This window comes from Lampris incognitus, chromosome 12 (genome assembly GCF_029633865.1).
Source record: "Lampris incognitus isolate fLamInc1 chromosome 12, fLamInc1.hap2, whole genome shotgun sequence".
Taxonomy (NCBI): domain Eukaryota; kingdom Metazoa; phylum Chordata; class Actinopteri; order Lampriformes; family Lampridae; genus Lampris; species Lampris incognitus.
This window is the reverse complement of record NC_079222.1, coordinates 53,183,978-53,197,782: the sequence shown is the minus strand read 5'-3', so window position 1 is coordinate 53,197,782 and position 13,805 is coordinate 53,183,978. Positions and strand designations below refer to the sequence as shown.

The 13,805-nt window shown below is 41.0% G+C and overlaps 1 protein-coding gene across 1 annotated transcript in view; it reads right to left on the bottom strand.

The window, feature by feature from the left end:
* Positions 1-13,805, bottom strand: part of ndor1 (NADPH dependent diflavin oxidoreductase 1) — a 102,552-nt gene that overhangs the window by 75,278 nt on the left and 13,469 nt on the right. The gene's annotated exons all lie outside the window — the stretch shown is intronic.

Sequence of the window (13,805 nt, the reverse complement as noted above, 5' to 3'; positions counted from 1 at the left end):
GGAGAGTGGCAAGCAGCACTTAATGATTAGATCTTTTACAAGGGCATCACTTATTGCCTTCTGACGTGGATGTTTGAGGTCGTACATCCTTTGCTGTCCATCATTTAAAAATGATGTGATAGTCTTCTGACCTGGAGCAGCTGGCATCACATCTGAAGCAGTGGAGGCACGGTATTCTTGGAACCTAGGGGAAGATAGGATACACACTTTAGCTTGCTGATGCCAAATTGTTTCAAGTAATCTTTCTCACAGCAAAAAATGTGTAACGTTATAGCTATAACAATATGCAATAACAATACAAATGTTACACATTATACACATAGTGGTTTGAACCATAACCAGTTAAGTTACATATTTAGTTATCTATATAACTAACATTACCATATTAGTAGATTAACTAATGTAAACTAGCTGGATAAATGAAAAGTATGAGAAAAGATACATAATTTATGAGACTAACAGGACAGGGATTAATTAGCAAAACCCAGTCATTTAATTATTGATTTAAGTATGTTACATGCTACCTAGCTGAGCTTTAACTCTCTATCCTCCGTGAGTCTGTATGTTTATTCTGTATGGGTCAGGGAGGGTGTGACTTTGTTAGAAGACAGAGCCAGTTCATAGTACTGTTCAAAAGCTACGTCGCGCGTGTCTATTTTTAGAATTTGGCACACTCAATGCTGCACATATGCAAAGAAAAATATCCCCATATTTACAGTAGCCTATGCGGTGTCACCAATCACCATACGGTTCGGTAGTTTTCGGTACATCGGGGGGGGGGGGGGATGCCACATCCGTCAAATCTTGTACCGTCTCCAGCTCTCAAGAAAACCAGTGGCGGCATCCACATTAGCTTTCTTCAATTAGTCCATTTAGCGAGTGATAGCCTACAATTATTTTTATTTGCATTGTAAAGTTGTGCACATTTTATCAACATTATTTGTGGATGCATATAGGCTAGACTTCTTCCTTCTCCGCACTTGGAGAATATTCATGGCGGAGATCTGCAATGTGCGGATTTGTTATTGCTAGTTAAGATTAATGCTAACACGGTAGTTCAGAGTGGTGTGTTTTTTCCGTTAAGTGTATGCTACTTGGTAATTAGCTAAATGATAAATAAGAAAAATCAGTTTTAATCTCCCTATAACACGAAGACGCTGCGTGTTACTTACCAACTCATCATTAGTGAGATGGATGGCACGCTCGTACCGAAAGCGAACCGTACTGTGACTTTTCTGTGCAATGCTGCATTAGCATTCTAACAGTAACGTTACTTAACTTACCTATACAATCTCACTTGGTTCTAGTGATATGATATACCCGCCACACGACCTGACCCAACATCTTGGACCAGTGGTTGAGTTACTTCAGAGGCTAATGTTACCGTAGCTAGATGGCTAGCTAGCTAACGTTAACTGATCACCAACCATATCATCAACTGACTGCATATCACTTACTTTTCTGGGTGCATCCTTGACAGATGTCTGTTGAAGTTTGAGGTTGTCCCGGTCTTCTCCTCAATAGTTCGTTTACATATCGAACATCTAGCAGTGATCTTGCTGGAATTTGTTGTAAAATCTGTGCAAGCAAAGCGCACAATTCGGGGCGTCTCTTTAGGCATCTTCGCGCTACTGAACATGACGGTATGCACGCCACGTGAATCCGCATGTAGGTGGAACACACGTGCCTGCCCTTACACGGAATTGAATAATGTTACAGTATTAATATAGCTATCAATATATTTTAATAGGGCCTATTATTTAAAAAAAATTTAACAAAAACAGTCTATCAATTAAAAAGTCACGAGTCCGGGTCTCCAACTTCCGAGTCCGAATGCAGTAAATTTTCGAGTCCGAGTCCAAGTCCGAGTCATCGGTGCTCAAGTCCAAGTCGAGTCACGAGTCATGAAAATCAGGACTCGAGTCGGACTCGAGTCCGAGTCCTGGACTCGAGTACTACAACACTGGCTCACACTGATCACATTTCGACCAGATCATCACATCGACATGAGAGATTTATTTAACACACCAGACCTGGTCTTGATGTGACAACCATGATGCTCACACTGATCACATTTAGACCAGATCATCACATCGACATGAGAGACTAATTTAACACACCAGACGTGGTCTGGATGTGAAAACCATGATGCTCACACTGATCACATTTATACCAGATCATCACATCAACATGAGAGACTAATTTAACACACCAGACCTGGTCTGGATGTGAAAACTATGATGCTCACACTGATCACATTTAGACCAGATCATCACATCGACATGAGAGACTAATTTAACACACCAGACCTGATCTGGATGTGAAAACCATGATGCTCACACTGATCACATTTAGACCGGATCATCACATCGACATGAGAGACTAATTTAACACATCAGACCTGGTCTGGATGTGAAAACAATGATGCTCACACTGATCACATTTAGACCAGATCATCACATCAACATGAGAGATTTATTTTACGTATCAGACCTGGTCTGGATGTGAAATCTATGATGCTCACACTGATCACATTTAGACCGGATCATCACATCGACATGAGAGACTAATTTAAAACGCCAGACCTAGTCTGGATGTGAAAACCATGATGCTCACACTGATCACATTTAGACCAGATCATCACATCGACATGAGAGACTAATTTAACACATCAGACCTGGTCTGAATGTGAAAACCATGAAGCTCACACTGATCACATTTAGACCAGATCATCACATCGACATGAGAGACTAATTTACAACGCCAGACCTGGTCTGGATGTGAAAACCATGATGCTCACACTGATCACATTTAGACCAGATCATCACTTCGACATGAGAGATTTATTTAACACACCAGACCTAGTCTGGATGTGAAAATCATGATGCTCACACTGATCACATTTAGACCAGATCATCACATCGACATGAGAGACTATTTTAACAAATCAGACCTGGTCTGGATGTGAAAACCATGATGCTCACACTGATCACATTTCGACCATATCATCACATCGACATGAGAGATTTATTTAACACACCAGACCTGGTCTGGATGTGAAAACCATGAAGCTCACACTGATCACATTTCGACCAGATCATCACATCGACATGAGAGACTAATTTAAAACGCCAGACCTGGTCTGGATGTGAAAACCATGATGCTCACACTGATCACATTTAGACCAGATCATCACATCGACATGAGAGACTAATTTAACACATCAGACCTGGTCTGGATGTGAAAAGCATGATGCTCACACTGATCACATTTCGACCAGATCATCACATCGACATGAGAGACTAATTTAAAACGCCAGACCTGGTCTGGATGTGAAAACCATGATGCTCACACTGATCACATTTAGACCAGATCATCACATCGACATCAGAGACTAATTTAACACATCAGACCTGGTCTGGATGTGAAATCCATCATGCTCACACTGATCACATTTAGACCAGATCATCACATCGACATGAGAGACTAAATTAACACATCAGACCTGGTCTGGATGTGAAAACCATGATGCTCACACTGATCACATTTCGACCACATCATCACATCGACATGAGAGATTTATTTAACGTATCAGACCTGGTCTGGATGTGAAAACCCATGATGCTCACACTGATCACATTTCGACCAGATCATCACATAAACATGAGAGACTAATTTAACACATCAGACCTGGTCTGGATGTGAAAACCATGATGCTCAAACTGATCACATTTAGACCAGATCATCACATCGACATGAGAGATTTATTTAACATATCAGACCTGGTCTGCATGTGAAAACCATGAAGCTCACACTGATCACATTTCGACCAGATCCTCAAATTGACATGAGAGATTTATTTAACATATCAGACCTGGTCTTGATGTGAAAACCATGATGCTCACACTGATCACATTTAGACCAGATCATCACATCGACATGAGAGACTAATTTAAAACGCCAGACCTGGTCTGGATGTGAAAACAATGATGCTCACACTGATCACATTTAGACCAGATCATCACATCGACATGAGAGACTAATTTAACACATCAGACCTGGTCTGGATGTGAAAACCATGATGCTCACACTGATCAAATTTCGACCAGATCATCACATCGACATGAGAGACTAATTTAAAACGCCAGACCTAGTCTGGATGTGAAAACCATGATGCTCACACTGATCACATTTAGACCAGATCATCACATCGACATGAGAGATTTATTTAACACACCAGACCTGGTCTGGATGTGAAAACCATGATGCTCACACTGATCACATTTCGACCACATCATCACATCGACATGAGAGATTTATTTAACACACCAGACCTGGTCTTGATGTGAAAACCATGATGCTCACACTGATCACATTTAGACCAGATCATCACATCGATATCAGAGACTAATTTAAAACGCCAGACCTGGTCTGGATGTGAAAACCATGATGCTCACACTGATCAAATTTAGACCAGATCATCACATCGACATGAGAGATTTATTTAACACGACAGACCTGGTCTGGATGTGAAAACCATGATGCTCACACTGATCACATTTAGACCAGATCATCACATCGACATGAGAGATTTATTTAACACACCAGACCTGGTCTGGATGTGAAAACCATGAAGCTCACACTGATCACATTTCGACCAGATCATCACATCGACATGAGAGACTAATTTAAAACGCCAGACCTGGTCTGGATGTGAAAACCATGATGCTCACACTGATCACATTTCGACCAGATCATCACATCGACATGAGAGATTTATTTAACACACCAGACCTGGTCTGGATGTGAAAACCATGATGCTCACACTGATCACATTTAGACCAGATCATCACATCGACATGAGAGATTTATTTAACACGACAGACCTGGTCTGGATGTGAAAACCATGATGCTCACACTGATCACATTTAGACCAGATCATCACATCGACATGAGAGATTTATTTAACACACCAGACCTGGTCTGGATGTGAAAACCATGATGCTCACACTGATCACATTTAGACCACATCATCACATCGACATGAGAGATTTATTTAACACACCAGACCTGGTCTTGATGTGAAAACCATGATGCTCACACTGATCACATTTAGACCAGATCATCACATCGACATGAGAGACTAATTTAAAACGCCAGACCTGGTCTGGATGTGAAAACAATGATGCTCACACTGATCACATTTAGAGCAGATCATCACATCGACATGAGAGACTAATTTAACACATCAGACCTGGTCTGGATGTGAAATCCATGATGCTCACACTGATCACATTTAGACCGGATCAACACATCGACATGAGAGACTAATTTAAAACGCCAGACCTAGTCTGAATGTGAAAACCATGATGCTCACACTGATCACATTTAGACCAGATCATCACATCGACATGAGAGATTTATTTAACACGCCAGACCTGGTCTGGATGTGAAAACCATGATGCTCACACTGATCACATTTCGACCAGATCATCAAATCGACATGAGAGATTTATTTAACACATCAGACCTGGTTTGGATGTGAAAACCATGATGCTCACACTGATCACATTTCGACCAGATCATCACATCGACATGAGAGACTAATTTAAAACGCCAGACCTGGTCTGGATGTGAAAACCATGATGCTCACACTGATCACATTTAGACCAGATCATCACATCGACATCAGAGACTAATTTAACACATCAGACCTGGTCTGGATGTGAAATCCATCATGCTCACACTGATCACATTTAGACCAGATCATCACATCGACATGAGAGACTAAATTAACACATCAGACCTGGTCTGGATGTGAAAACCATGATGCTCACACTGATCACATTTCGACCAGATCATCACATCGACATGAGAGATTTATTTAACGTATCAGACCTGGTCTGGATGTGAAAACCCATGATGCTCACACTGATCACATTTCGACCAGATCATCACATAAACATGAGAGACTAATTTAACACATCAGACCTGGTCTGAATGTGAAAACCATGATGCTCAAACTGATCACATTTAGACCAGATCATCACATCGACATGAGAGATTTATTTAACATATCAGACCTGGTCTGCATGTGAAAACCATGAAGCTCACACTGATCACATTTCGACCAGATCCTCAAATTGACATGAGAGATTTATTTAACATATCAGACCTGGTCTTGATGTGAAAACCATGATGCTCACACTGATCACATTTAGACCAGATCATCACATCGACATGAGAGATTTATTTAACACGACAGACCTGGTCTGGATGTGAAAACCATGATGCTCACACTGATCACATTTAGACCAGATCATCACATCGACATGAGAGATTTATTTAACACACCAGACCTGGTCTGGATGTGAAAACCATGATGCTCACACTGATCACATTTAGACCACATCATCACATCGACATGAGAGATTTATTTAACACACCAGACCTGGTCTTGATGTGAAAACCATGATGCTCACACTGATCACATTTAGACCAGATCATCACATCGACATGAGAGACTAATTTAAAACGCCAGACCTGGTCTGGATGTGAAAACAATGATGCTCACACTGATCACATTTAGAGCAGATCATCACATCGACATGAGAGACTAATTTAACACATCAGACCTGGTCTGGATGTGAAATCCATGATGCTCACACTGATCACATTTAGACCGGATCATCACATCGACATGAGAGACTAATTTAAAACGCCAGACCTAGTCTGGATGTGAAAACCATGATGCTCACACTGATCACATTTAGACCAGATCATCACATCGACATGAGAGATTTATTTAACACGCCAGACCTGGTCTGGATGTGAAAACCATGATGCTCACACTGATCACATTTCGACCAGATCATCAAATCGACATGAGAGATTTATTTAACACATCAGACCTGGTTTGGATGTGAAAACCATGATGCTCACACTGATCACATTTCGACCAGATCATCACATCGACATGAGAGACTAATTTAAAACGCCAGACCTGGTCTGGATGTGAAAACCATGATGCTCACACTGATCACATTTAGACCAGATCATCACATCGACATCAGAGACTAATTTAACACATCAGACCTGGTCTGGATGTGAAATCCATCATGCTCACACTGATCACATTTAGACCAGATCATCACATCGACATGAGAGACTAAATTAACACATCAGACCTGGTCTGGATGTGAAAACCATGATGCTCACACTGATCACATTTCGACCAGATCATCACATCGACATGAGAGATTTATTTAACGTATCAGACCTGGTCTGGATGTGAAAACCCATGATGCTCACACTGATCACATTTCGACCAGATCATCACATAAACATGAGAGACTAATTTAACGCATCAGACCTGGTCTGGATGTGAAAACCATGATGCTCAAACTGATCACATTTAGACCAGATCATCACATCGACATGAGAGATTTATTTAACATATCAGACCTGGTCTGCATGTGAAAACCATGAAGCTCACACTGATCACATTTCGACCAGATCATCAAATTGACATGAGAGATTTATTTAACATATCAGACCTGGTCTTGATGTGAAAACCATGATGCTCACACTGATCACATTTAGACCAGATCATCACATCGACATGAGAGACTAATTTAAAACGCCAGACCTGGTCTGGATGTGAAAACAATGATGCTCACACTGATCACATTTAGACCAGATCATCACATCGACATGAGAGACTAATTTAACACATCAGACCTGGTCTGGATGTGAAAACCATGATGCTCACACTGATCAAATTTCGACCAGATCATCACATCGACATGAGAGACTAATTTAAAACGCCAGACCTAGTCTGGATGTGAAAACCATGATGCTCACACTGATCACATTTAGACCAGATCATCATATCGACATGAGAGATTTATTTAACACACCAGACCTGGTCTGGATGTGAAAACCATGATGCTCACACTGATCACATTTCGACCACATCATCACATCGACATGAGAGATTTATTTAACACACCAGACCTGGTCTTGATGTGAAAACCATGATGCTCACACTGATCACATTTAGACCAGATCATCACATCGATATCAGAGACTAATTTAAAACGCCAGACCTGGTCTGGATGTGAAAACCATGATGCTCACACTGATCACATTTAGACCAGATCATCACATCGACATGAGAGATTTATTTAACACGACAGACCTGGTCTGGATGTGAAAACCATGATGCTCACACTGATCACATTTAGACCAGATCATCACATCGACATGAGAGATTTATTCAACACACCAGACCTGGTCTGGATGTGAAAACCATGAAGCTCACACTGATCACATTTCGACCAGATCATCACATCGACATGAGAGACTAATTTAAAACGCCAGACCTGGTCTGGATGTGAAAACCATGATGCTCACACTGATCACATTTAGACCAGATCATCACATCGACATGAGAGATTTATTTAACACACCAGACCTGGTCTGGATGTGAAAACCATGATGCTCACACTGATCACATTTAGACCAGATCATCACATCGACATGAGAGATTTATTTAACACGACAGACCTGGTCTGGATGTGAAAACCATGATGCTCACACTGATCACATTTAGACCAGATCATCACATCGACATGAGAGATTTATTTAACACACCAGACCTGGTCTGGATGTGAAAACCATGATGCTCACACTGATCACATTTAGACCACATCATCACATCGACATGAGAGATTTATTTAACACACCAGACCTGGTCTTGATGTGAAAACCATGATGCTCACACTGATCACATTTAGACCAGATCATCACATCGACATGAGAGACTAATTTAAAACGCCAGACCTGGTCTGGATGTGAAAACAATGATGCTCACACTGATCACATTTAGAGCAGATCATCACATCGACATGAGAGACTAATTTAACACACCAGACCTGGTCTGGATGTGAAAACCATGATGCTCACACTGATCACATTTCGACCAGATCATCACATCGACATGAGAGACTAATTTAAAACGCCAGACCTGGTCTGGATGTGAAAAGCATGATGCTCACACTGATCACATTTAGACCAGATCATCACATCGACATGAGAGACTAATTTAACAAATCAGACCTGGTCTGGATGTGAAAACCATGATGCTCACACTGATCACATTTCGACCACATCATCACATCGACATGAGAGATTTATTTAACACACCAGACCTGGTCTTGATGTGAACACCATGATGCTCACACTGATCACATTTAGACCAGATCATCACATCGACATGAGAGACTAATTTAACACATCAGACCTGGTCTGGATGTGAAAACCATGAGGCTCACACTCATCACATTTCGAACAGATCATCACATCGACATGAAAGACTAATTTAAAATGCCAGACCTGGTCTGGATGTGAAATCCATGATGCTCACACTGATCACATTTAGACCAGATCATCACATCGACATGAGAGACTAATTTAACACATCAGACCTGGTCTGAATGTGAAAACCATGATGCTCACACTGATCAAATTTCGACCAGATCATCACATCGACATGAAAGATTTATTTAACACACCAGACCTGGTCTGGATGTGAAAACCATGATGCTCACACTGATCACATTTCGACCAGATCATCACATTGACATGAGAGATTTATTTAACATATCAGACCTGGTCTGGACGTGAAAACCATGATGCTCACACTGATCACATTTCGACCAGATCATCACATCGACATGAGAGATTTATTTAACACACCAGACCTGGTCTTGATGTGAAAACCATGATGCTCACACTGATCACATTTAGACCAGATCATCAAATCGACATGAGAGACTAATTTAACACACCAGACCTGGTCTGGATGTGAAAACCATGATGCTCACACTGATCACATTTAGACCAGATCATCACATCGACGTGAGAGACTAATTTAACACATCAGACCTGGTCTGGATGTGAAAACCATGATGCTCACACTGATCACATTTAGACCAGATCATCAATCGACGTGAGAGACTAATTTAACACATCAGACCTGGTCTGGATGTTAAAACCATGATGCTCACACTGATCACATTTAGACCGGATCATCACATCGACATGAGAGATTTATTTAACACACCAGACCTGGTCTGGATGTGAAAACCATGATGCTCACACTGATCACATTTCGACCAGATCATCAAATCGACATGAGAGATTTATTTAACACATCAGACCTGGTTTGGATGTGAAAACCATGATGCTCACACTGATCACATTTCGACCAGATCATCACATTGACATGAGAGATTTATTTAACATATCAGACCTGGTCTGGATGTGAAAACCATGATGCTCACACTGATCACATTTAGACCAGATCATCACATCGACGTGAGAGACTAATTTAACACATCAGACCTGGTCTGAATGTGAAAACCATGATGCTCACACTGATCACATTTCGACCACATCATCACATCGACATCAGAGACTAATTTAACACATCAGACCTGGTCTGGATGTGAATCCATGATGCTCACACTGATCACATTTAGACCACATCATCACATCGACATCAGAGACTAATTTAACACATCAGACCTGGTCTGGATGTGAAAACCATGATGCTCACACTGATCACATTTCGACCAGATCATCACATTGACATGAGAGATTTATTTAACATATCAGACCTGGTCTGAATGTGAAAACCATGATGCTCACACTGATCAAATTTCGACCAGATCATCACATCGACATGAAAGATTTATTTAACACACCAGACCTGGTCTGGATGTGAAAACCATGATGCTCACACTGATCACATTTCGACCAGATCATCACATTGACATGAGAGATTTATTTAACATATCAGACCTGGTCTGGACGTGAAAACCATGATGCTCACACTGATCACATTTCGACCAGATCATCACATCGACATGGGAGATTTATTTAACACACCAGACCTGGTCTTGATGTGAAAACCATGATGCTCACACTGATCACATTTAGACCAGATCATCAAATCGACATGAGAGACTAATTTAACACACCAGACCTGGTCTGGATGTGAAAACCATGATGCTCACACTGATCACATTTAGACCAGATCATCACATCGACGTGAGAGACTAATTTAACACATCAGACCTGGTCTGGATGTGAAAACCATGATGCTCACACTGATCACATTTAGACCAGATCATCAATCGACGTGAGAGACTAATTTAACACATCAGACCTGGTCTGGATGTTAAAACCATGATGCTCACACTGATCACATTTAGACCAAATCATCACATTGACATGAGAGATTTATTTAACATATCAGACCTGGTCTGAATGTGAAAACCATGATGCTCACACTGATCAAATTTCGACCAGATCATCACATCGACATGAAAGATTTATTTAACACACCAGACCTGGTCTGGATGTGAAAACCATGATGCTCACACTGATCACATTTCGACCAGATCATCACATTGACATGAGAGATTTATTTAACATATCAGACCTGGTCTGGACGTGAAAACCATGATGCTCACACTGATCACATTTCGACCAGATCATCACATCGACATGGGAGATTTATTTAACACACCAGACCTGGTCTTGATGTGAAAACCATGATGCTCACACTGATCACATTTAGACCAGATCATCAAATCGACATGAGAGACTAATTTAACACACCAGACCTGGTCTGGATGTGAAAACCATGATGCTCACACTGATCACATTTAGACCAGATCATCACATCGACGTGAGAGACTAATTTAACACATCAGACCTGGTCTGGATGTGAAAACCATGATGCTCACACTGATCACATTTAGACCAGATCATCAATCGACGTGAGAGACTAATTTAACACATCAGACCTGGTCTGGATGTTAAAACCATGATGCTCACACTGATCACATTTCGACCGGATCATCACATCGACATGAGAGATTTATTTAACACATCAGACCTGGTTTGGATGTGAAAACCATGATGCTCACACTGATCACATTTCGACCAGATCATCACATTGACATGAGAGATTTATTTAACATATCAGACCTGGTCTGGATGTGAAAACCATGATGCTCACACTGATCACATTTAGACCAGATCATCTCATCGACGTGAGAGACTAATTTAACACATCAGACCTGGTCTGGATGTGAAAACCATGATGCTCACACTGATCACATTTAGACCAAATCATCACATCGACATGAGACTAATTTAAGACATCATACCTGGTCTGAATGTGAAAACCATGATGCTCACACTGATCACATTTCGACCACATCATCACATCGACATCAGAGACTAATTTAACACATCAGACCTGGTCTGGATGTGAATCCATGATGCTCACACTGATCACATTTAGACCAGATCATCACATCGACATGAGAGACTAATTTAACACATCAGACCTGGTCTGAATGTGAAAACCATGATGCTCACACTGATCAAATTTCGACCAGATCATCACATCGACATGAAAGATTTATTTAACACACCAGACCTGGTCTGGATGTGAAAACCATGATGCTCACACTGATCACATTTCGACCAGATCATCACATTGACATGAGAGATTTATTTAACATATCAGACCTGGTCTGGACGTGAAAACCATGATGCTCACACTGATCACATTTCGACCAGATCATCACATCGACATGAGAGATTTATTTAACACACCAGACCTGGTCTTGATGTGAAAACCATGATGCTCACACTGATCACATTTAGACCAGATCATCACATCGACATGAGAGACTAATTTAACACACCAGACCTGGTCTGGATGTGAAAACCATGATGCTCACACTGATCACATTTAGACCAGATCATCACATCGACGTGAGAGACTAATTTAACACATCAGACCTGGTCTGGATGTGAAAACCATGATGCTCACACTGATCACATTTAGACCAGATCATCAATCGACGTGAGAGACTAATTTAACACATCAGACCTGGTCTGGATGTTAAAACCATGATGCTCACACTGATCACATTTAGACCGGATCATCACATCGACATGAGAGATTTATTTAACACACCAGACCTGGTCTGGATGTGAAAACCATGATGCTCACACTGATCACATTTCGACCAGATCATCAAATCGACATGAGAGATTTATTTAACACATCAGACCTGGTTTGGATGTGAAAACCATGATGCTCACACTGATCACATTTCGACCAGATCATCACATTGACATGAGAGATTTATTTAACATATCAGACCTGGTCTGGATGTGAAAACCATGATGCTCACACTGATCACATTTAGACCAGATCATCACATCGACGTGAGAGACTAGTTTAACACATCAGACCTGGTCTGGATGTGAAAACCATGATGCTCACACTGATCACATTTAGACCAAATCATCACATCGACATGAGACTAATTTAACACATCATACCTGGTCTGAATGTGAAAACCATGATGCTCACACTGATCACATTTCGACCACATCATCACATCGACATCAGAGACTAATTTAACACATCAGACCTGGTCTGGATGTGAAAACCATGATGCTCACACTGATCACATTTAGACCAGATCATCACATCGACATGAGAGATTTATTTAACACGACAGACCTGGTCTGGATGTGAAAACCATGATGCTCACACTGATCACATTTAGACCAGATCATCACATCGACATGAGAGATTTATTTAACACGACAGACCTGGTCTGGATGTGAAAACCATGATGCTCACACTGATCACATTTAGACCAGATCATCACATCGACATGAGAGATTTATTTAACACACCAGACCTG